This window comes from Cervus elaphus, chromosome 28, assembly GCF_910594005.1.
Source record: "Cervus elaphus chromosome 28, mCerEla1.1, whole genome shotgun sequence".
In the NCBI taxonomy this organism is placed as follows: domain Eukaryota; kingdom Metazoa; phylum Chordata; class Mammalia; order Artiodactyla; family Cervidae; genus Cervus; species Cervus elaphus.
The window spans coordinates 54148595-54170591 of record NC_057842.1 but is presented as its reverse complement, the minus strand read 5'-3'; the positions used below and the strand labels follow the sequence as shown (position 1 = coordinate 54170591).

The 21997-nt window shown below is 41.8% G+C and overlaps 1 long non-coding RNA gene across 1 annotated transcript; it reads right to left on the bottom strand.

The window, feature by feature from the left end:
* Window positions 1-3882: 3882 nt before the first annotated feature.
* LOC122685244 lies at window positions 3883-21174 on the bottom strand. The gene is made up of 2 exons (XR_006338308.1): window positions 20705-21174; window positions 3883-3970 (listed from the first exon to the last, which is right to left on the bottom strand). It is a non-coding gene; the product is annotated as an uncharacterized LOC122685244 (long non-coding RNA).
* Window positions 21175-21997: the final 823 nt, after the last annotated feature.

Genomic DNA, 21997 nt, shown 5'->3' with positions numbered 1-21997 from the left:
GGAGGGAAAGGTTTCCAGTTAAAGCGGAATTGACATCAGGTTGGCTTGTTGGCTACCAGGGAAATGAGCAGGCCCCTCACTGCCCCTTTGATAAGCTGTCCTGGGACAGATATTCTGATCTAAGGATCAGAACAATCACCAGCTGAGGCTGGAGTGGGAGGAGTATTTAGGAAACTCAGTCAGGTGAGTAGGCTGTAGGTGAAGCAGGCGCTGGTCAAGCCGAGGATGAACAAAGAGCAAGAGAATAGCCATGTTGGGTGGCCTGATCATACACTCCACCCCTAGACCGCCTGCACACCCCTTACCGTCTTGGCCCACCCGTCTGGCCTGTGGTCGTTGACGTAGGATGGTAATGCAACCACATGCCAGAAGTAAGATACAATCAACAACGAGACACCAAGGATGCTCTGAACAGTCACTTGCCAGGATGCAGGCAAATTTTGGAGCCAAGGGCTTACCAGGTCAACAGAGAGGGAGTTAATGGTAGCAGCATCCTGTCCAGTTATAAGGAAAGTAAGGCCACCCCTGGTTTTGTGTAAACCCAGAACCACCTCCTTCGGGACGGATAGGCCCTGGCTCCAAGCGAAACATTCTGGTGCCAGGAGTCAGCCACAGTACAGGTCTGCCACTCCATGTTATGCTGAGTGCCATTAGAGATGGACCCACAAGGTCTTCCTAAACAAAATCAATTAATCCCACTAGTTAGACGTGTATGTCCAGAAGCAAGCCTATTCCACTCCACAGAGTATATGGCCCAGGGGGCTCATGGGCAGTCACCCCGGCAAAGGATAGGATGTCGTTGTATGGTAACATTTACCAGCAGGTAGTCTTCTGATGAAATAGCACGTGGGACAGGAAGTCTTTCTCCCCACTTTCAGCCATCCCTACATGTTTACATTAGCCTGGTCAATTTTTCATGAAGTTCAGAGGATGATGGCAATGAAGTCTTACTGTAGGCCTGGTAATCAGACTCATTTCACAGTGAGGCCATTTTGTTGCCCAGGCTAGGGACTAAATATAAGACATCTCACAGCCATAGCACAGGGGAGATCATGACCATTAAGCAAATCACAAGCAGTAACCACATTCTGAGATACCACACCCTGAACAAGCTCAGAAATATATTGATGGCGAAACATTTTAGAAGCTATACATTTTATCATTTATACCAAATTGTTACACAACCATTATATCTGTGCTTTTAGCAACAGATTTAAAGAAAGCAATGTTACACATCATGAGTAGTGATACTCTGTGACAACTTCGTTAGAGAATTCTTTTTCTGTCCTGAACATCAGGGCAAAAGTATGGTTAACACAACATAAATACAGACCTTAATTAGCAGAACTAGAATTTAATATCCATTGAAACATAGTGTTTTTCTAAAATTACCCTCATCTCCAAAGCCAAACCAAGACTAATTTATTTGCAAATTAAGTCTGGCCAATTAACTACACAGGCTCCTCCAAACTCCTCAGAAGGAGTCTCAGACTGAATTCCCAAAAGGCCTCTCGGGCTGAAAAAGCCCTGCCAAAGGCCTGCCCTCAGGACTCACCTTAGTGGATTTCTCTCTTCTAGAGGTCCCCCAAATATCAAGACTCCTGCACGTGCCAGGAGACAGTTTTTTCCCATTCACATGGTAAGGCTACTAGGAACCCAGCAATCTCCAAGTTCTGGAGGCACCAGTTGGAGAGAGAAGAAAAATGTTTTAATTCTACCCACATGTACATAGTTCACCAAATTGCTGTAAGACATAACTAGCTTGAGGGGAAGGATTTCTCCTGAAAAACACAGATCAAAACCAGACATTCCAGACAAAACCATAAACATTATAACCATATTTACCAGTTCACTCAATAACCAATCCTTTTGTGAAAGTTTTATGGAGCCATCAGGTTTTCCATTAGCATTCTTTCATTTCTTTCCCAGTTTGGTAGCATGATCTGAAATTTATCAGAGGCCTGTACAAACAGTCAGGCCTTGTCCAACAGTCCTCCCTGTGAATTTTCTTGAACATGAAGCACTTTTGCAATAGCATCAAAGTACAATAACTATAAATGACAAAAGACTTTTAAATACATGGCTAAACATCTGATTACAATGTAATTATTAAAGAAACTTGGCTACAATAAATAGAATTATGACCAATTATAATCTAACCCTTAAGAACCTTAATCTCTAGCAAAAACCAAGAAGCAAGTAATTGTAAACTGTTTGTCATAAAAGCATTTCCTTAACTGAAAACTTATACTTTAGTCTTTTTCTCCTAAGAAAGCAAATGTAGATAAACTTAGACCTGCCCAGCAATTAATGGGCTTCCCAGGTGGCTCAGAGATAAAGACTCCTGCCAATGCAGAAGATGCAGGTTTGATCCCTCGACTGGGAAGATCTCCTGGAGTGGGAAATGGCATCCCACGCCAATCTTCTTGCTTGAAAATTCCATGGACAGAGGAGCCTGCCAGGCTATACTCCATGGGGTTGCAGAGAGTCGGACACGACGTAGCATACACAACAATTAATACTCCAATATTTTATCCTATTTGAAATGACCCAGATAGTCAATTCTCTTCTTAGATCTATATACACAGAAATGGCACAGGTTTCCTGCTGGAGTTTAAAAGGCCTCTTTTTTCTCCACTCTCAGGGATCACAGGTGATTATAGTTTCTGAGAGTCCACGTAGATCATTTACATCTCAAAGGAGCAGAAAGAAATACCAATTCTTTCTAGAAAACTAACTCCCTCTAAAGCATATGCAAAAACCTGTTTCAGAGTGTCAAATACTCCCATCTTGGCCATTTTCAGTGATTTTTTTCAGCTTCTAAATAGCCAAGTCAGTTTAAACAATAGTAAGGCAATAATACATATTATTCACTTATATTCACATGCCTCACTTTCAGAGGAGCAGGAATCAACATTTAATCTACCCTCACCTCAGCAGTTAGCCCAGCCTCTGTGGCCTTTCTTCATACAAAAAGCAATGGCAGACTTCTCCGGTGGCCCAGTGGTTAGGAATTCCCCTGCCAATGCAGGGGACATGGGTTCAATCCCTGGTCCAGCAAAATCCCCCATGCTTCGAGGCATCTAAGCCCGGCGTGCCGCAGCTACCAAAGCCCATGAACCCCAGATCCCGTGCTCTGCACCAAGAGAAGCCATCAATGAGGAACCAGCGCACCGCACCTAGAACGTAGCCCCTACTCACCGCAGCCCAAGAGAGCACACGGCTGCAAAGGCCCAGCACAGACAATAGATTTAAAATATAAATCAAGGAGAACAAAATAAAAAATAAAAAGCAATGGCATGCCACAACTAAAGATCCTAAATGTGGCAACTAAGGCCCACCGGCACAGCCAAATAAACAGACATTAAAGAAAACAAACCAAAAAAAGCAATGGTCAGCCTACCACTGTGCCCACTGCCTTATCCTCTAACTTCTTTCTTCCCGCCACAATGGCAGGCACCATCGCAGCAGAAGCCTTGGGACTTGGGGGCAGGGGGTGGTGTCTGTGACTTCTCTGCTCTCTCTTGGCGCTCCATTAGTCAAGGACAGCCACCACAGGGCCCCACAGAGTAGGGGACAGCCACCCCAGAATTACCACAGCAACTTTGGGGATCCCCCCTGGAATTCTAGGGCCCTATATTGGTGGACACCCACCCTAGAATTACACCCGTAACTTTTTGGCTCCATAAGTTAATGGACGGCCGCAGCAACTTTCCATTGCCCACCCTCATTTCCCAGCTCGGGGCTCCTGGTCGGCTTCACCAATGGTTGGACTGTACCCTGCGGGCCTGTAAGCCCTGTGCGTGCCCAGCTTCAAGGCCAAAGAAAGAGCCTGGAGTCAGCAACAGAGATATCAATGATTTCATGGAGAGGGGGAGCTTACCTTTCCGGAGCAAGGTCCTGGAGCAACACCCCACCTCCTCGTGTAGCAGACAACAGGTAGGACCAACGTGGCAGCAGCCGCTGCTCCCTGGGAGGACGGAGTGGAAGGTTAGCGCTACAGGGGAATTGATATCTGGTTGGCTCATCAGTTACCAGGGGAACTAACAGAGGGGCACGCCCCTTACCACCCCTTTGATTAGCTATTCTGATGGAGATGTTCTGCTCTAAAAATTAAAACAACCACCAGCTGTGGGTGGGGGGGAGGGTACAAGTATGTAGGAAGGTCAGTGATGCTCGGCTCTAAAGATTAGAACAAGAGTTAGCTGAGGCAGGGAGCAAGCGTGTGAGATGAGTCACATGAGTAGAGTGTAGGTGAAGCTGGGGATGTAAGAGAGGAAGAGAAGAGCAATCTTGGATGACCTGTTCATACAGCCACTGACAGAAAGTGGTTACAGGCATGCGAGGTATTAAACTGTATCAATAATCATTTTAAATATGAACGATCTAAATGCCAATTGAATACAGCAACTATAAGAGGGTAAAAAAAAAAAAAAAATTCAAGATCCAGTATATGTTGTCTACAAGAAATTCAATTTTCATATGAAGACACAAATTAGAAGGATGAAAAACATAATGTAGAAACATAATTTAATAACTGGTTGGTTATACTGAATTTAAAGAGAAAAAATAAACCAATTTTACACTCTTGGAGTACACAGCTGTAACAGCTCAGAACAAAAGTTGCTTACAAATGGAATTGGCAATTTAATTTGATGAGAAACACTATACTTCAAAATGGAGAAAATCTTTTATTTTGTTATAATTAGTAACTGCTATTTTTTAAATGAAAACAGCTAAGGGGAACACAAATCCATATTTATCTGGGGAAAAAATGAGTAGTACACATTACAGTTTTTAAAATGAAAATAAGTTATTTTATATTAAAAGTCCCCACTAAGCAGTTTTAAATGGATCTCTTTGGTTGTTTTCTTGCTTTTTGACCATACTCTGGTGGTGTTATGAATCTACGGAAATTTGGCTTTATTTTCCCTGAAATTTTAAGAATTTAGGAGTCTATGTAGCATTTATTCTGTACTCCTCATAGCAAACGTATTATCAAATTCCCATACAATAACTTGGTGGTGATGGTTTAGTCGTTCAGTCATGTCTGACTCTTTGCGACCTCATGGACTGTAGCCCACCAGGCTCCTCTGTCAGTGGGATTCCCCAGACTAGAATATTGGAGTGGGTTCCCATTTCCTTCTCCAGAGGATCTTCCTGACCCAGGAATCAAACCCAGGTCTCCTGAACTGCAGGTTGTCTCCTGATTGATTGACCTTGCTGTCCTTGCAAATATTCATATTAATCTTTAATGAAAGGCTTTCTATATAAGTTCCCAATCTCACTTACAGAAATGCTTCACTACTTCTGGTTTGAAAGTGAAGGACATTCTTCATTTTTGTCCCAAACTCAGACATATTTTCAGGAACCATCCACAAAAATCACAAAAGAATTTGAGCTGGTATAATAAGTTTGTCATACAGTTCACTAAATCTACTCCATAGATTTTTTTAAGATTTGGTGATTAAAAACTTCATGATAATGAGTATTTTCTCATCCATGATAACTGCATTTGTAAACAATAACTCTGGGGGTTTTTGTGATTCAATATTGTATCTTCTTTGACATTCATCATAAAATCAACAAACTCCATTAATATTTATAGTTTCCTTTGAGAAGAAAAAACTACCCAAATAGTTGATTTTGTAGGCCAATAGCACACGGAGAGTCTCTAGAGAATAAAATGTGTACTTCCTCATCTAATAGACTTAAGAAACAATAATCATCTTTGGAGGCAAGCTAACATAACAAAAAAGGCAAAAAGTGTTATAGACTATGGATTGCATCACACATTTTGAGTGGCAACTTAGTTTTAGTAAGATAGTATGACTGAGAGGTGTCCCAAGACTTCCCAAGGCTGCATTTCTTTCTACTATAGTTGGCTATTCTTATCAGGCTCCAGGCCTTGACTTCCAGCAGCCAACTGATGCTGCTGCCAACACCGCTTACCTACCTTTACTTACTTATTACCACCACCAACCCCACGTGCTCCCACTCACTTCCAAGACTCACTCTTCCGTTTCCCCTTCTCCAGCTCAGAAAGAGAATCAATAAGGCAGCAATGACACAGCATTGGTGGGGAGGGGGAGAATCCCACTTTCTGCTCCTTCTCTTCCCTTTTTCCTGCTGGAGTCACAGGAAGTTCTCCTTCTAGTCCTGTGGTCAGCTTATTTTACAGTTTTATTCAGATTACTGAATACTTCAAGTCTCTATGTATGGTTCATTTGCTCATGTTACTTGCTGTTGAATATTGAAAGCTCATCTTCCATGCAACTAAAATATTTCTGAGTATTTTTCATACATGTAAGACACATGGTATGTGCAATATAAATGTTACTGAAGATCCAAAAGACAAGAAACTGGGCATAACCATAGAGAAATATGCCTTCACTTAAAGACAAAGCAAAAAAAAAAAAAAAATGGCTTGAGTAGTACAAACAACTTTTATGGAGAAATGAGATTTCAAAAAGATAATGGAGGGCAACTGGTATAAAACTTAGAAGTCTCTGTTTACAAGTGAATTGTTGTTTAGTCACTGAGTCTTGTCTGACTCTTTTGTGACCCTGAAAGTTTGTTGCTGAGTCATGAAAGATGCTGGGATTCTTGGCCTCCGGAGGAGAGGAGTTCAACCCGGGGCTAGTGACAGGGCTTGATCACTCAGAGCTTTTGTGTGATAAAGTTTTATTAAAGTATAAAAGAGATAGAGAAAGCTTCTGACACAGACATCAGAAGGGGCCAAAAAGAGTGCCCACCACACCCCCCCACACTAGCCTTTAGCAGTATGCTATATACCTAGCAGCAAGCTGTTAAATAGAGAAAGGAGATGTCCCAAAACTCAGACTGACACCAGGCCCTTCACCCACAACATACATTTTGAGATAACATTGGCACCAGGTGAGTTGCCACGGGCCATAAACCGATGGACATGAATCTTGAAGAAAGGCAGGTTTCCAAGTAAATATATAGTTTCGTTAACATAGATTAGGAGAACGATGTATGAGTAAAACATACAGGTTGAGCCCTTATGGGTTCTGAGTCTCAAGCGGAACCGACTTGAAGAAAGACAGAGTCTAGGGTAAATGCATAGTTCATTAACATAGCTCAAGAAAAACATTTCCATAGGAAAAACGCATTGGTTAGCTCAAGGTTTGAGAAAAGTTAAGTTCAGGTGGAGCCAGGTGTCGTGGCAACACAGAATTTTAAGAGGAACCTCCTTTTAAATTTCTATGCAGAAGGGGAAAAAATCTAACACTTGTTTGTTTCCTCCTGCCTCGTAAGAGAGAGATAAAAAAATGTCTGACATTTGCAGCCTGTTTCCTCCATTTGGAGACCTGGCCTTCCTGCCTGTTACCCTCTCATCCCCATGGACTGTATCCCGCCAGGCTCCTATGTCCCTGAATTTTCCAGGCAAGAATACTAGACTGGGTTGCCATTTCCTTCTCCAGGGGATCTTCCAGATCCAGGGATCTAACTCGTGTCTCCTGCATTGGCACGTGGATTCTTTACCATGGAACCACCTGGGAAGGAAGCCCTTACAAGTGAATAAATGGGAGTAATTTGAAAGCAATTTGTGGACGTTTACAGCCTGAGCAGAGCTTGGTAAAAATTATTTTGGCAGCAGTGTCCAGACCATTCTAGTGTGGAGTGGCTGGATGAATGAAGTCCAACAAGAAGATCACGGAAGTGTTCTAAATGAAACGTAATGAATGCCTCGAAATTTGATAGTAGGTAGAGAAAAGAGGCACAGTCAGAGCAGAGAGTGATTTTCCAACAAATTTTTGTTATGTGTCTGTAGCATGCCAGGCACTGTGCTGGGTGCCAGGAATAGAATATTAGGCAAAAACAACCATGGTCTATGCACTTCAAAAGCTTAAAAGGTAAATTGCATGAAAAAAAAGACTTCCTTGAGAAACTCAGTGTATCTGAAGGATGCCGCTGCCTACATGCTCAGTTGTGCCTGACTCTTTGTGACTACATAGACTGTATAGCCCGCCAGGCTCCTCTGTCCATGGGATTCTCCAGGCAAGAATACTGGAGCGGGTTGCCATTTCCTTCTCCAGGGGATCTTCCTGACACAGGGATCAAACCTGAGTCTCTGTGTCTTCTGCATTGCAGGTGGATTCTTTACCACTGAGCCACCTGGGAAGCCTAAAGTTGGTGTTAACTAACAGCAGATTGGAGGTGGAGAAAGCATACACAAATAATACTACCTTTCACCAGACCAGATCTGTAAATATTTGGCTACATCACTATCATCTGCATCCCACTACCCTCATAGGACCTTGTCATTCATTTGTTCAGCAAATCTTTATTAAACAGTTTACTCTGTACCCATTACAGTTCAAGGTGATAATGGGTATTTTCTCATCCATGATAGCTGCATTTGTAAACAATCACTCTGGGGGTTTTTGTGATTCAATATTGTATCTTCTTTGACATTCATCATAAAATCAACAAACTCCATTAATATTTATAGTTTCCTTTGAGAAGAAAAAACTACCCAAATAGTTGATTTTGTAGGCCAATAGCAATGGAAAAAAATCTTAAAATATAGTGGAGGAGAGAGAAAAGTAAACTGACCATTCCAGCACATTGTGACAATGTTGTGCAGTTCCAGGAAAGAAAAAGCATTAATAGTAGAATTGATGCTTTCAGACTGTGGTGTTGGAGAAGACTCAAGTTCCTTGGACAGCAAGGAGATCAAACCAGTCAATCCTAAAGGAAATCAACCCTGAATATTCATTGGAAGGACTAATGCTGAAGCTCCAATACTTTGGCCACCTGATGTTAAGAGCTGACTCATTAGAAAAGACTGGGGAAATGCTGGGAAAGATTGAGGACAAAAGAAAAAAAGGGTGGCAGAGGATGTGATGGTTAGATAGCATCACTGACTCAATGGACATGAGTTTGAGCAAACTCTGGGAGATAGTGAAGGACAGGGAAACCTGGCTGACTGCAATCCATGGGATCCCAAAGAGTCAGACACAACATAGTGACTGAACAACAACAAAGTAGAAACAGTTGTAATCTCCAATAACAAAATGATAACTCCTATTACCAAGTTCTTGAAAATCACCTTTACAGTAGAATTTTAAATTGCATTCAACCTTTTCTACAAGAAACTACAGTTTGGGGGTGTACAAGATGATCTGAACATCACATGTCCCCTCTTTGTCATAGGCAGTGCCTGGGCACTGTCATCTCAGGCAGAAAAAGACCAAGATAGGTCTAGAAGGGTCACCTCTTTGTTTCTGCTTTGGGACTTTTACTGCCTTCATTGCAAACACAGAATAAAACCACATAATAAAACACCTTTTCATAAACAGCAGGTGAAAAAGGGACTAAAACTAATCAAACCCTGCAGCTACCCAAGGCACCAAACCTAAGCTGCTTATCCTCTGAGAGGAGCAGTTGTTTTCCCAGCAGTATCCCTTGTAGTGGTGAGTGGACATGATGCATAACCACAGGGCTTGTGAAAGACTGCAGGCAGGAGTCTATTTCCTGAATCCTTTCTCTTGAGCTTCCGCAGAGCTCAGAGGGGGAATTTTTGTATATTTACGACGATTACTTGGGTACCTTCCATCACCAAAATTGGATATGTAATGTCTCACATTCTACTTATTTAGCAATAACACATTTAAGTTGCCAACTTCAGGCTTCTCAGGAAACTGTCCTGCTCATGGAATTCTGCCAACAGCCTAAGAAGGTTCTGAAGGGTTTGGCTGAGAAAAGGAAACATCGGCGAGTAATTCGATCCAGCATGAAAGGTCACAGGCGTCAAGATCTGTTGCCAAAATGCTGCTAGTGAGTATTAATTAATATCAGTTGAGCAAGTGTCTGGCATTTGACTAAGACTGTCATTCTTAGCCTCACCCCACTAAAAGAAAAAATGTGCAGTTTCAAGCTAACAGGGCCCAACAGACATTTACCTCTCTGGCCACAAAAAAAAAATGGAAAAAGGTTGATGTGATTACAAGGGTAAACCCCTCTCTTATTTCCAGGTAGACGAAGATCAGTTTTGCAGTCATTTATCTAAGACCATTTTCCACTCAGAGAGAAATAAACAAAATAACTAAAATTTATTGAGCTCTAAATATGTGCCAGACCCAGAAGTGGTCATATTATTTTTATGTTTAATCATTCAGCCTTCATAAGAACCTTGCAAAGTGTTATTATCCTCATTTTACAGATGGAACTGATGTGGTAAGCACTGGCCAAAGACATATAGCACACACGAATCCTCTACCTGCGAAGCCAGGCCCTCCCTATAACGCCCGTGTCTTGCTGTATCTAAGCAATCTATTACTTGCAACAGGAAACTCTGCATAATAACCGAAATATTGTCTATCACTGGAGGCGACTCTCACCTGCTGACTAGCTTGGACTGGGCCACATCTCTTCCCCCACATAAAACCTTAAGAATCATTCACTAGTGCTGAGTATTTGTTTAACTCGGGCTTCCTGGGTGGCACAGTGGTGAAGAATCCATCTGCCAGTGCAAAAGGTGCAGAAGACTCAGGTTTGATCCCTGGGTCAGGAAGATCCCTGGAGGAGAAAATGGCAATGCACTGCAGTGTTCTTGCCTGGAGAATTTCATGGACGGAGGGGCCTGAAAAGCTATAATCCATGGGGTTGCAAGAGAGTCAGACATGACGGAGTGCACACGCGCGTGTACACACACACAGAGGTTTAACTCTGATCAGCAACTGAATGCCTACAGCCTTTAGCCTATAGTATAAAATGGAGCATAAATCCATTGTTACAGTGGTGTGGTCACCGCAAGCCGACACGTGCAGAACTCAGTTTTGGGTAGGCAGTGAAAGAACGTTGAGTATCTCTTTTCTGCATCTCTCTTGATCTAAGATTGGCCCGTCTAACATGGCACATCTTGTAGAACATGAAGGATTTCCATTTTTTCTTTCACTTCTGCAAAGACACAATTAAAAAACCGAGGATCATGACTCTGTGTGTGTTCAGTCATGTCTGACTCTCTGCAATCTTGTGGACTGTAGCCTGCTAGGCTCCTCTGTCCATGGTGTTCTCCTGGCAAGAATTCTGGAGTGCGTTGCCATTTTCTTCTCCAGAGGATCTTCCTGGACCAGGGATTGAACCTGTGTCTCCTGTGCTGACAGGTGGATTCTTTACCGCTGCACCACCTCGGAAGCCCAAGGGTCATGATCACACAGACACTGCAGAGGGTGTAATAGATAGTCTGTGTGTTGTGTTTGATTTCTTGCATATATATTTTTAATGCTGAAATGTAAAAATTTTTGAAGAAGTAAAAAGTGCTTAAATAGGAAGGAAAGGTTGAGACGTTGATTATGGTGTGACCATAAATATATGAGTGAAAACCTATACTGTAAGTCTTAACCTGTGGTTAGTTAGCCCTGTTTCAATCCAGCCCAAGAACTCTGTTCTATTTGTTTCTGTTTTGTTTAATTTTCATTTTGTTCTGCTTTCCTCAAGCACATAGATCCATGATTTGGATTACAAAGAGATTGCGTATTCAATAAAACAAGCATGAATTGAATTACTCCTTTTACTCTTTCATCTTACAACCTAGTTATTTCATTTCCTACCTATCACACATGACTGTTTTCTGTACTCTTATTACTGGAAGTTACAGTCAGGTCAATCTATCATTTTTCTAGGATTTGAATTTCCTTCATTATTGTGTAAATCAGTGTGTATATGTGTGTGCTTGCTAAGTTGCTTCAGTCATGTCTGACTCTTTGAGACCTTATGGACGGTAGCCTGCCAGGCTCCTCTGTCCATGGGATTCTCCAGGCAAGAATACTGGAGTGGGTTGCCATTTCCTTCTCCAGGGGATCTTCCTGACCCATGGATCGAACTGGGGTCTCCCGCATTGCAGACAGACGCTTTAACTTCTGAGCAGAGTGTGTTTAGATAATGTAAATAAATCACTCCAATTTACATGGCTTGAGAATCAAGACAAACCCTGGTATGTTCAGGTCCAAGGCTCAAATTCTTGCCTTGATCTGTTTGTACTACCTGATGTCTACTAGGAGAAAACCCACTGATGCTTCTGCATACCCTCTTTCCTAGTTTTCAAATGTACTTCATTCGTAATTTTTGTTCAATCAGGGATTTTATTTTATATTATCTCCTATTCTTAAACAATGTAATTCACTCTCCCAATGTCAACAATCACATATAGTCAAATAACTTGCACATTTTTATCATCCTGATTCCCCTCATAAATTCTAGAAGAATATTTATAACTGTTTATCCTATTCCTTCCCCTGAATATTCCATTGGAATCTCAAATACAAACCATCCTACTATATATTCATAAAAATGTATATGTGGAATAGACATCAGAGTTTACTTATAATAAAAGTAGTAAGTTCATATATAGGACTTGAATTTTGTTCCAAGTGTTTCATGTGTCAACCCATTTAATTCTTCAAACAAATACATAATGGAAATACTATTATCTCCATTTTACAGATGAGGAAACTGAGGAAGACATAAGTTAAGTAAATGGCCCAAACCACCTGGATAGTAAATGGGATAAAAGAATGGGGCATTCAAACTTGGGCACTCCAGTTCCAGAGTCTGGGTTCTTTACCACTATGCTCCTCTGTCTCTCCTATTTTGTAGGTAAGGTCTCTGTAACCCATGGAGGTTAGGTGATCTGCCAATAATCATACAGGCAAAGTGGCAGAATCAGGTTTTTCACATTTCTGAGCCATGACAATTCTATTCCATTGTCTTTCCCCATCCACCCCACCATCACCTTTGTCTTCTTTGGATTTCCTAATCCTGTTAATGATTTCATTGTCTTCTCAGTTACCCTGCCTGAAACACCTGTCATCTTTTTCTTACTCTTTTTATAATCCAATCAATTGCCCAGTCCTACAAATTTAATTTTACATTTCTCTCTCTCATCTAGTCCTAAATTTCCTTTCTTCACTGCTCCTTCCTTACCTCACCCTCTTGTGTAATTTTAGACCATCCCCCTTTGTTTTCCTCATCCCCAAAGCCAGCTCTCTCCTGCTCTTTTAAATGATTCTTTAGCCATATGTGCATCCTTACTTCCAAATAATATGTGTCTGCTGCTCCTGTTTTTAACATTAGGCATTGACTATTGATTTCTCACAACAGAATAGGAAGATTTAACTCTCCCTCTTGCCAGCTCCCACCACACACTTTGCAATCCTCATTCTTCAAATATAAATATATTATAATTTTGATTGGATCAATGTTGACATTGCTATGACTAAGCAAATGCTTTTATTGATCCATGTAGCATAATATGATGTCTTTCTCTACTGAACAATTTGTTTTTGCCAGAGTTTCATTGGCCTGATTTTCTATCATGAGTTCAACCACACATTCTCCCCTATTGTGTCAGTATCTTCTCAATACATTCAAACAGCTCAAGTGTCCTTTTGATTTCATCTTCATGACATCTCTCATTGGAATTTCAGATTCAGTGCTCCACGAAGACTGTCTCGCATACCTCACCCCCACGTCAGGCCAACCACACAGCTGCCATATTAAGATCTCCCATCACCAGCATCCTGATGATCTCCTTCTCCCAACTCCTGAGCTGAGTCTCTGTTTTCTGGACCCCATGTCTTCATTCTAGCTATACCTTCTCATTTCACTGATGCAATATCCTGAGAAAAGGTGACATTTTGAAACTTTTAAAATTTTACCCTCACATTTGATTGAGACTTTGTGTAGATGTTGTTTTCAAGGTTAGAAAACAGTATCTTCTAGTCTTCAGTGTTGCTTTCACCTGTGACATTTTTATTCTTGGTTCTCTTTGTATGAACTTCCTTCTCCTACTAATACTATTTATTTTTGTATATAAAATAATACAAAAGCTTGTAGTATCTTTTGTTAGTCTCCAGTATTCTGAATTTTCACACATATGTGCTTTCCTGTGAGTCGATTTTTATCCATTTTGCTGAGAACTCAATTCAGAGAGCCCTTTCTGTTGAAAGCTTATGTCCTTTATTTCCCTGGTGGCTCAGATGGTAAAGAATCTGCCTCCGAGGCAGGAGACCTGGGTTGGATCCCTGAGTTGGGAAGATCTCCTAGAGATCTCTCAGTGTAATGATTAATTTTCTTACATCTCTTGGGGATATGATGCTTCATATGGTATTAGCCCACCATTATGGCTCATTACCTATGATTTCCACCGACCCTTGCACCAGCCAAAATTGGCTGGGTTTTTTGTTGTTGTTGTTGTTCCCTTAGTCTGACATGTATTTTCTCTCTCTAACTTTGTTTATGCCACTCCTGCATATCTAGAATACAAATCCTTTTGAGCTACAAATCCTTTAAAACCCAGGTCAAATGGAGCTTTCCCTCCACTCTCAACTCCTTAGAGCTATGTACTTCACACATAGCACTTTGTACACCTCATTTGGTTTTTACTAAACTGAACATATTATTTATATTATTATTTCTCTTCCTTTAGATAAGGAATTGTAGGAATTGTATCTTATTCTTAAACCTTTGCCAATGCAACACACATGTGGGTTCATTTAATTGAATTAAAACTATCCAAACCATAATACATAAGGATATACAATAACTTCTAAAGCTTTAAAATATTTTTCCTCTTTTATTTATTTGAAAAAACACCAAGATTTAAAACAAAAGATAAACCCCATTCACATCTTCATCTCTACTGGCTTAACTGATTCATTGCCATTGTAAAACTCTAAGCATAGTCTGAAATTTGGTTGCCAATTGTGTATCTATGAGGGAAAAATCATTTCCCAAAGTATAATTTTCCCCATAAAATATATCCATCAAAATTTCTGTGCAACTGACTGTAGAGAAATCGCACATGACTCACTAAATCAATTTACTCAGGTAAAAGGACATTGCTGGCTTGAGGGGTTATGGGGATTGTTATAGTAACTTCAGAAAGATAGCCAAGTACCTTCTCTGAACCATTTTTAAAACCTACCTCAGCACTGAAAATATTGTGTGTTAGCAGGAAGAGAAGGCAACTGACAGAGGCACAGGATCAGTGGAAATATCTAGTGTTGTCAAAAGAAATCCAGTCTTAGACTCGACAACCCCCATGCTTATTTTCAGAGCCATATTTCAATACCTTATTTCTGATTAATGTTAGTCATTCCATCTTGTTCCATTTAATATAAATAGCTCCCATTCATTGAGCATTTCATGCTAAACACTTTATATACTTTTAATTTAATAATTACAAAATCTCTTTAGATGTTACTCTTCCCATTTTTACAAATATGTAAAATCAGATTTAAAAGGAAGCTAGGTAAATTGTCTAAGGTCAGAAAGCAGATAAAGTGTCCTTTTTCTCTTACTTAATGATTTTAAGTACTTGGTGTTATTTTCACATGCTGCTGCTACTGCTGCTAAGTCGCTCCAGTCGTGTCCAACTCTGTGCGACCCCAGAGACAGCAGCGCACCAGGCTCCCCCGTCCCTGGGATTCTCCAGGCAAGAACACTGGAGTGGGTTGCCATTTCCTTCTCCAATGCGTTAAAGTGAAAAGTGAAAGTGAAGTCGCTCCGTCACTTCCGACTCTTAGCGACCCCATGGACTGCAGCTCACCAGGCTCCTCCGTCCATTGGATTTTCCAGGCAAGAGTACTGGAGTGGGTTGCCATTGCCTTCTCCGTTTCACATGCTAGTTGCCTATATATCCTTGAAACAGAATTTTCATTCTTAAGCTTTTATCCAAGAACCAATGGAAAAGCAATGCTGGGTAAAGGTTTGCTTGTTATCTAGAGTGAACGTGAAAAGGAAGATTACGTATGCAGACAATATCTACCATGCATATCCTCTGCACAGTATTTGTCTGTTTAGTTCTGTTTGTAATCTATGTTTACCCAAGAGAGATGGAAACTGCATTCTTGAGAGCTGTCTGTCTTCCTTTCTTTCATTTTCTGAAAAAGACCATTGTGCCGTGTGCTGCCTCTGAATCCAGCAATATAGCCCTGCCCTAGTACCCACAGAAGAGTTCGTCAATTCATCACAGTCTGTCTAAACCCCCTGCTTTTTATTAGTTGCTTTTTACTAACATATATTATAAGGGAAATCATATTTTTCCTTTAGGACAAAGCTAAAGGATCCAAACTTTTGTCTTTGGTTGTATATCCATTACTGTGCTACAGTTTTAAAAGCCCCCTAGTTTGAGACCCTTCCATCATACCACACCATCTCTTCAGCAACAGAACTGAGGCTATGTTCATGATCAACCACTCAGCATCAAATAAACAGCAAACAGAGCAAAGAACAAGCATTCACTAAATTATTTCTTGAACTCCTATCATTTACAATGTGATAAAGACTGAGTTGATACACAGATAAATAAAAAGTATCATTATACTGCAAATATGCAGAGGGCTTCCCTGGTGGCTCAGTTGGTAAAGACTCTGCCTTCCAATGAACCCTGGAGGAGATGTGGGTTCAACCTCTGGGTTGGAAAGATCCCCTGGAGAAGGAGAGGACAACCCACTCCAGTATTCTTGTCTGGGAAATCCTATGGACAGAGGAGCCTAGTGGGCTACAGTACCTGGGGTCACAAGAGAGTCAGACATGATTAGCCACTAAACAACGATGACAATATGCAGAGTGTTCTGGTATACAGAGCACATATAATCAATCATCTAAACACTAAATTTGTCCTGAAACAAATATAATACTTTTTGGTTGGCTATAGATGTCTTCCTGTTCTGTTCAGCTTTCAATAAATTTCTCTCCATGAATTAGACACATTAAAATTGTGAATACCGATGGTAGAATCTACATATTGAAGTCCCAGGGGAAAATCTCAGAAGTTAAGATATAAAGAGGGAGAAATCTTTAATTTTATCCTTTTTTATCAAACTTTCTTGCTTCTTTCCTGCTGCCTACCCTCTCTACCTCCTCCATATTCCCTCTCTCTCTCTCTCACACACACACACACACACACACTGCTGTAAACTGAAAGGGTGTGTCCATCCCAAACTCCTGTTAAAATATAATCCCAAGTATAATGGCATTTGAAAGTGGGTCCTTTGGGGAAGTGATCATGCCATGAGGTTAGAGGCCTCATAAATGAGAGTCAGAGACCCCAGGGAGTTCCCATGCCCCTCCTTCCCGTGAGGCAAAGTGAGAAGCCAGCTCTCTGTGAGCTAGGAAGCTTGTATTCACTAGAAACTGAACTTGCCAGTACCTTAATCTTGAACTTCCCAACCTCCAAAACTGTGAGAAACACATTTCTGTAGCTTATAAAGCACCCAGTCTATAATATTCTGTTATAGCAGCCCCAAAGGACTAAGGTGCACCTTCTAAGGCAACTTTGGTGGAAAAAAAAAAAAAAGTTCACTACAAGGCAATCTGAGAGAGAGAAGTGTGTGTGTCTGAGTGAGTGTGTGTATGTGTGTGTGTGAGAGAGAGAGAGAGAGAGAGAGTCGCTCCGTAGTGTCTGACTATTTGCAATCCCTTGCACTGTAGCCCGCCAGGCTTCTCTGTCCATGGAATTCTCCAGGCAAGAATACTGGAGTGGGGAGCCATTCCCTTCTCCAGCGGATCTTCCAGACCCTGGGATTGAAGCTAGGTCTCCTGTATAACAGGCAGATTCTTTATCATCTGACCCACTAGGGAAGCCCGAGAGAGAAGAGATGGTTTAATCTTTTGCTCTTTTGCTTTAGCAAAAATTTCAAAGACTGGTGCACAACAATATTGCCTCGGATGCTGTCTAAAGATGTAGTTCCAGATCATCATCCCCTGGAAATTCAGTGTATCTGGTAAGACCAGGAATCTGTATTTAACAATCATTCTCCAGGAGATTCCAAGGCAGTTCTGGGGAAGACCATGTTTTTAGGAACTCTGTTTTAGAAAAAGAAAAGGGTTTTGATTTATTTACTAAGAAATTTCCAGGGCTTGTAGCCAACTATATCCCACCCAGACCCCCCTAGTTGCATCCACCTCCTACAAGGTCTATTGCATCAGTGGGTAGATTCATCAAAGAGTAATGTGTTATAGACATCAGGCTGTCTCCAGGAAGAGGTGTTGGTTATGATGAGGATGTGAGATCCAGGGGAAGACAAGAAGAGGATTTTCACAGGCTCGGTTGGAATGCAGTTGTCTGGGGAGGCTGGGATGCTGCAAACTCTACAAATTTGCATCCAAAATGCAAGTAATCACTTCATTTATTCAAACCATCAAACTCTTCTTCCCAACTATTTCCAGCTTCTCAAGACTGAGCCAGAGGAAAATAACAATCCTGTTCTATAAAACAGCTTCGTATATGTCAAATATAAAGTCCTTCACAACTGTTTTCAATCTGAGTCTAAATTTTAGGTTTTTTTCTTCAATCTGTAGGCTCACTGACAGGCTCTGTAGCCTTAGTTAGCATGCATGGCTTGGCTTTGCAAGTTTCACTAGGGATTGGCACAAGAAAAAAAAAAAAAATAGAAATGTGTGAGTGGGCTAAATGGGAGCCCGGATCTCACAGGACACTGGATTAGGTACCAAAAGTCCCCTCTGGGAATCGGCCTGGTGCGAACTGCATCTTCTCAGTCTGCAGCCTTGCAGACTGTCCACCCAGCCCCAGCTGGTAGCACTTCACTAGAAGTCGGATAAGTACATTCGACTCCTGTGAGGAAAATGTGTGTCGGGTAAGGGGTAAATAAAGGAAGGCTCTGTGCTTAGTTTTCAAATATATCCTTGGAAGTACAAAAGTTCAGAGGTTTTAGAGAAATAATCAAATAGTGTCTTCCTGTTCTATTTTCTCAAAGTGCCCAGAGGCGGAAGTCATTTGTAGGAGGGCTTAGGATGAGTCCTCTGAGACCATTAGCGCCAGAAAGGGCTCCTGAACGTGCCCACTCAGATGGGAGAGGTGCATGCGTGTGGAACTGAATTGCAGCTAACTTCCGCTGGTTATCTTTTCAGAGTTCAACCTCAAGAGTTCAGCTATAGTCTCCTTGCCCCCAAAGCCATGCACCTTCTTGTGAGCAACACAGCCTCTCCATCCAGGCTCACAGATGCTGGGCTGTCTACTCCTCTCCTCCCACCCCAGGAGCTCTGCTCCAGTCCTCTGGGATGGGCACTCCCTTTCAAGCTTCCACTGTGCTGCTCCTCAGACTAATTTTCATCTCGCTTCTACCTCTGTTAAAATGTGTCAAGGTCTGTATTATTTACCTTTTCCAAAACCCTTCCATAAATCCCCAGCTGTTTGCCCTTCTACTGTGCTCCTGGGGCGCTTAGTTTGAATAACTGCATTTGGCCTATGTATAAATGTCCATATTTCTCCCTGGAGAGTTATATGTAGATTATCTTTGTTCTTTTCCAGGTAGGTGAGAAGTCCAATACGGGTCTCACTGGGCTTAAAAAGCATCCGTAAGGCCAAGGTCTTTTTTGGAGACTCTAAGGGAGCATTTGCCTCCTTGCTTTTTTCAGCTTCTAGAGACCCTGGTGGCTCAGATGGTAAAGCGTCTGCCTATAATGTGGGAAACCCAGGTTCAATCCCTGGGTCTGGAAGATCTCCTGGAGAAGGAAATGGCAACCCACTCTAATATTTTTGCCCAGAAAATCCCTTGGACTGTGGAACCTGGTAGGCTATCATCCATGGGGTTGCAAAGAGTAGGACACAACTGAGTGACTTCTCTTTCTTTTTTCTTTTTCTTTTAGAGTCCACCCACATTCCTTGGCTTGTGGCTGTCTTCCACCATCTTCAAAAGTCAGCAATTTCAAATCTCTCTCTCATCCTTCTTCCATAGTCACATCTCTCTCTAAATTGGGCCAACTGATGCAGGGTTAAATGTCCTAGCCATGTCATCTAATTCAATCTTCAAACACAAAGTAAATAATACTATGTCATTGAAAGAAAGCTGGTAGGTTAAGGAATTGCCCCAAGTCATCTAGACAGGACAGAGAGTCACACATTGGTCTGGCTATTGCCATCCATTCTGACTCTTCAACTGACTAAAATTCACTACATAACATCCTCAATTTGAGTGGAGAGAAAAGGAGACTTGCACTTCCATTCACGCAATAACCATCGCAGCCATAATTCGCTCTGCTTTTCTGCCCCTCCCCATACAACCCCCATAATGGCTCAGATTTGATCATCACTTTTTGATGGCTTCCTCTTTCTGAAATTCTCCTGTATAAACAACATCCTGCTGGAGGAGACACAAAAAGCACGTATAATTACTGCATTACATCAGAAACAGAATGGATGATATGAATGAAGGTCAAAGATGAAAAGTGAATCTAGAGGGCATTGAGGTTAAGACCTATGCTATTCTTTTTTTATAACTAAGACATTTTGGGGGCCATACAGCATGTGGGATCTTAGTTCCCTGACCAGGGTTTGAGCCCACTCCACCAGCAGTGGAAGTAGAGAGTCTTAACCACTGGGCCACCAGGGAAGTCTCCATGCTGTCTTCTTTAAAATCACCTTCCTCACATCACTTTCTGAAATTGGCCCGAGTGGCACAGTGTGAATCACAATCAAAGCCTGCACGGACAGTTCCTTCCATCACATTACCTCCACCCTTCACAGACACCGGATGGCTCTCCCAGTAGGCATCACTTTAAAACTCAGAGAAATTGATTTTAGCTTTTGAGGTGATGTTGTAACATTGTCATTCTTCCCATTTGGCAAAGAGTTACATTGCAAAGCACAAATCCCTCCCTCTCCCTTCCTCCCTCCTCCAAGCATACCCATGCTGGGAGATAAGCTTACCACCAGGCACTCTGGTAAAGTCAGCATCTGTTTAGGTCCGCCTGGGCTGCTATCACAGGAAACCATAGTTTGACTGGAAAATAAACAACATAAATTTACTTTTAACAATTCTGAAGGCTGAAACGCTGAGATGAGGGTGCCAGTGTGGTCAGGTTGTAATGAGGGTCCTCTTCCAGACTGCACACTGCCAGATTCTCCTTGTATCCTCCTCCCAAGGTAAGGACAGGGCTAGGGAGCTCTCTGGGGTCTCTTTTGAAAGGGCACTCATCCCATTCCTGAGGACTCCAGGGCCCTAACTCCTAATACCACCACATTGTGAGGGGCTAGGATTAAGGCAGACACACTAAAGCCATAATCACAGGAAACTAGCCAATCTGATCACAGGACCACAGTCCTCTCTAACTCAATGAAACTAAGCCATGCCATGTAGGGCCACCCAAGACGGTCGGATCATGGTAGAGAGGTCTGACAGAATGTGGTCCCCTGGAGAAGGGAATGGCAAACCACTTCAGTACTCTTGCCTTGAGAACTCCATGAACAGTATGAGAAGGCAAAATGATAGGATACTGAAAGAGGAGCTCCACAGGTCAGTAGGTGCCCAATATGCTACTGGTGATCAGTGGAGAAATAACTCCAGAAAGAATGAAGGGATGGAGCCAAAGCAAAAACAATACCCAGTTATGGATGTAACTGGTGATAGAAGTAAGGTCCGATGCTGTAAAGAGCAATATTGCATAGGAACCTGGAATGTTAGGTCCATGAATCAAGGCAAATTGGAAGTGGTCAAACAAGAGATGGCAAGAGTGAATGTCAACATTCTAGGAATTAGCGAACTAAAATGGACTGGGATGGGTGAATTTAACTCAGATGACCATTATATCTACTACTGTGGGCAGGAATCCCTTAGAAGAAATGGAGTAGCCATCATGGTCAACAAGAGTCCGAAATGCAGTACTTGGATGCAATCTCAAAAACGACAGAATGATCTCTGTTTCCAAGGCAAACCATTCAATATCACGGTAATCCAAACCTATGCCCCAACCAGTAACGCTGAAGAAGCTGAAGTTGAACAGTTCTATGAAGACCTACAAGACCTTTTAGAACTAACACCCAAAAAAGATGTCCTTTTCATTATAGGGGACTGGAATGCAAAAGTAGGAAGTCAGGAAACACCTGGAGTAACAGGCAAATTTGGCCTTGGAGTACAGAATGAAGCAGGCAAAGGCTAATAGAGTTTTGCCAAGAGAACGCACTGGTCATAGCAAACACCATCTTCCCACAACATAAAGGAAG